Source organism: Vicugna pacos, chromosome 3, assembly GCF_048564905.1.
Source record: "Vicugna pacos chromosome 3, VicPac4, whole genome shotgun sequence".
Classification (NCBI taxonomy): Eukaryota; Metazoa; Chordata; class Mammalia; order Artiodactyla; family Camelidae; genus Vicugna; species Vicugna pacos.
The window spans coordinates 4,491,994-4,496,191 of record NC_132989.1 but is presented as its reverse complement, the minus strand read 5'-3'; the positions used below and the strand labels follow the sequence as shown (position 1 = coordinate 4,496,191).

General features: G+C 42.5%; 1 pseudogene; it reads right to left on the bottom strand.

Annotated features, from left to right (window-relative positions):
* Positions 1-711: 711 nt before the first annotated feature.
* On the bottom strand, positions 712-1,680 carry LOC102545637 (olfactory receptor 2AJ1-like; annotated as a pseudogene).
* Positions 1,681-4,198: the final 2,518 nt, after the last annotated feature.

The following is a 4,198-nucleotide window of genomic DNA, read 5'->3' as shown; positions in this document are numbered from 1 at the left end:
GCTCCTTGCTCGCACTGTTCTAAGTGATTTACATGTTTTAACTCATTGAATCTTCTCAGCAATGCTAGGTGACAGGTGCCATTATTTTATCCCAGTTTCTTAGATTGTCAGAATTCTGTAGTCTTGTTTGGTGCTGTGTTTGCATTAGACAATGGGTATGAACTCAGAAGGAGTTATTGTGAACACACACACAAAAGAAAATTCTTAGAGTCAAGAGAAAGAAGGCACGTTTCCTGTTTGTTCTTCCTGAAACAAAATAATGACCTTGAGTTAAAGGTGGGTGAGCTTCTGGCAACTGAACAGCTGCCTTTGCCTTTGATAATTCAAGTCAGATCAGACTATTTTAATGCCATTAACAGTTGAAAGTCCTGTGTCAGAAGCTCTGCTTGCTGAGCCCATTCTGAAATTACGAGCTTTCTCACAGCTCCACCAAAGGGACAGCTCAGGCCTTCTTCACATTTGGTGGGTGCATTTGTAACTTGGGCATTTCTGAGCCAAAATTATGCTCTATGTTATTTAGAAAAGCAGTGTGGTTTCAGAATTTTATGGCAGAAGAATTGCATCTGAGACCATGGATAGGTTATTTTATTTTTATTTTGCACAGCAATGGGATTGAAACAAATGGTCTCTAACATAATTTATAACAGAATTGGTCAAGTCTTAAAGGCTCCTGAAAGCAATTCAAAGGAATATGCTAACATAAGATTATAATCACGTATAGCAACCTCGGTGTCTTTTCAACTTTCCCAGAGGGCATCTGCTGGTGACTATACTCTTCAAAGCTTCTAGAACATCCTTGTTTCTCAGGCTATAGATGAGTGGGTTAAACATAGGGGTGAGGATGGCATTAAACATAAAGAGAGACTGATTTAGTCTGGGGGTCTTAGAGGATCCAGGCCTCATGTAGACCAATATGGCAGGGCCAAAGTAGAGACTGACCACACCGAGGTGGGAGGAGCAGGTGGCCAGAGCCTTGTTCCTGCCTTCGGGGGAGTTCATGCGGAGGACCGCAAGGAAGATGAGGGTGTAGGAGGCCAGGATGAGACTCAGAGGGATGAGAACCACCAGAAAACTCGAGACCACCACTGACTTCACATAGGCTGAAATATCCTCACAAGTGAGCTTCAAGAGGGCCATGACCTCACACAGAAAGTGCGGAATCTCTCGGGGGTGACAAATGGGAAAATGCATGGCATAGGCTGTATGAACCAGGGAGGTTATAGCCCCTCCTGCTCAGGACCCAGTGACCATCCTTTTGCAGGTGGAATGGCTCATAACGACCGAGTAACGCAGTGGGTTACAGATGGCAACGTAGCGGTCATACGACATGAGGGTTAGCAGGAGGCACTCAGCAATCCCGAGGGTTAAACTGAAGAAGACCTGGGTTCCACAGCCTATCTGTGATATGGTCCTTTCCCCTGAGAAGAAGTCTGTGACCATTTTGGGGACAGAAGTTGAGATCAAGGCCAAGTCAAGGAGGGAGAGGTGGCTGAGCAAAAAGTACATGGGAGAGTGAAGTCGGGTATCCAGCCAGATGAGGAGAATGAGGACAACATTGCCCAAAACAGCCATAAAGTAGACCAGAAGGATGAGGCAGAGAAGGCTCACGAGGTGGCTGAACTCAGGCCAGAGCCCCAGGAGAATAAAATCTGTGGTGACGGTCACATTGTTTCTCTCCATGGCTGGACATTACTGCCCGGGAAACAGCTGTAGGAGCACCGTTCTAGCTGATGATGTGTTAATGTACATCTGGTCTCTTGTCTTTCCCACCAGGACTCCTCTGAATGTACCCCTGCTGACTTTTCTCCTTGTTGTGGCTTCTTCAGTGTTATGCGTAACTTCTCAACATGCAGACTTTTCATTAATGATACCTCATGGATTACACACTCTACCTACTGTTACAAATTGTAATCATTGAAAGTAACCAAATATGAACACAGGTACATTTAACGTTCTATCAACAACAACCAAAAAATCAGTGAATCTGATGAAAATTTATCACGTGTATTTCTTAAAGAACTAATTCAGTCATCACCTTGAGGCCCTTTGCAGACACAACTTCAGCTGAAGAATTACGATCATTTTACATTGTGAACAGTCAACATTTTCATTCGGTCTTGTGGGGCCTTATGGAATATAAAGAAGGGTCCCCTGAAGATGCGAAGGAGACGTCTTGATAACCTGAGTAAAGAAAAATATTTTCAGAACTGTGTGTAGTCGGTGTTTACATTTTCCTTCCTCTTGGGGGGTTTTCTCGTTTGCCCATGAGTTCTTACTTTGATCCCAACTCGAGCATCTCTTAAGTCAGCAGAACTAGAGCAAAATGACTAACTATGGCACCAGTGTTGAGGGAGGGACCTCAAAAATCCGATTTTTGCCTCTTGCACAAAAGTCACCCTACACTGCATGACGTCTGGACCTGCCGCCAAGGTAGCCCCAGGACTAACTGATGCTGCACAAGCAGAGGATACAAGACCATGACAGGGGAGAGTGTTAGGATCCAGCTTGCAAGCGGTGATTTAGTTAAAAGCTAGACTATCTTCTGTTTATCAAAGGTTCAGTTGGGCTTATAAGCTCTAGATGCAGATATGATATTGTGGACCAGTTACAAACATAGTCTCCAGAAGATCAGTACCCGGGTTTGAGGCTCCTTCTGCCAGATGACCACAGTCAGCTGCCTGATGGCCTTGGTCTACCTGGATCATCCTTCCGTGCTTCATTAAATTGGACTAAACACACCCACAACCCAGGGGTGATGTGCAGATTTAAAAAGTTAATGAGTACAGATTTGAGAACGTTGCCTGGCCTGCAGTGTTAAATGCATATATTAGGCACAATTAGTAGTTTCCTTTGCACAAATGGCAGAACCAGTGCCTTCAGGTCCCTTGTTACTTACAGAGCTGTGCATACTGGCGTAGTCCATCTGAGTGATTCTGCTACAGTCCTTGTCGGTTCACCTGCGCCTGTAAGGTGCACTGGACCTAGACGGTATGATGGTAAGTCAGACAGAGAAAGACAGATACAGCATGACTTCACTTATATGTGGAATCTGAAAAACAAAACAAACGAACAAGCATAACTAAACAGATACAGAATCATAGATACAGAGAACAAACAGGTGGCTGCCAGAGGGAATAGGGATGGGGGGAGGAAAGAAATAAGTGAGGGAGATTATGAGGTACAGTTTTTCAATTACAAAATAAATGAGTCATAGGTATGAAATATACAGTGTGGGGAATATAGTCAATAATTATGTGATATCTTTGTATGATGACAGGTGGTAACTACTAAATTTACCTTGGTGATCATTCTGAAATATATAGAAATATCAAAACACTACCCTGTGTTACCAGGAACTAACATAGTGTTGTAGATCAATTGTACTTCAAAAACACCAGCCAGAATTGGCTATCATTCAAAAGTCCACAAATGACAAATGCTGGAGAGGCTGTGGAGAAAAGGGAACCCTCCTACACTGCTGGTGGGAATGCAGTGTGGTGCAGCCACTGTGGAAAACAGTATGGAGATTCCTCAAAAGACTAAAAATAGACTTACCATATGACCCAGGAATCCCGCTCCTGAGTATATATCCAGAAGGAACCCTACTTCAAAATGACAACTGCACCCCAATGTTCATAGCAGCACTATTTACAATAGCCAAGACATGGAGACAGCCTAAATGTCCATCAACAGATGACTGGATAAAGAAGCTGTGGTATATTTATACAATGGAATACTATTCAGCCATAAAAAGGACAACATAATGCCATTTGCAGCAACATGGATGTCCCTGGAGAATGTCATTCTAAGTGAAGTAAGCCAGAAAGAGAAAGAAAAATACCATATGAGATCGCTCATATGCTGAATCTAAAAAAAATACATAAATACAAAACAGAAATAGACTCATAGACATAATATACAAACTTGTGGTTGCCAAGGGGGTGAGAGGTGGGAAGGGACAGACTGAGATTTCAAAATTTGTAGATACTGACAGGCATATGTAGAATAGATAAACAAGATTATACTGTACAACAGAGGGAAATACATACAAGATCTTGTGGTAGATCATGGTGAAGAAGAATGTGACAATGAATATATTTATGTTCAAGTATAACTGAAAAATTGTGCTCTACACTGGAAACTGACACAACATTGTAAACTGACTATAACTCAATAAAAATAAAAATAATTATACTTC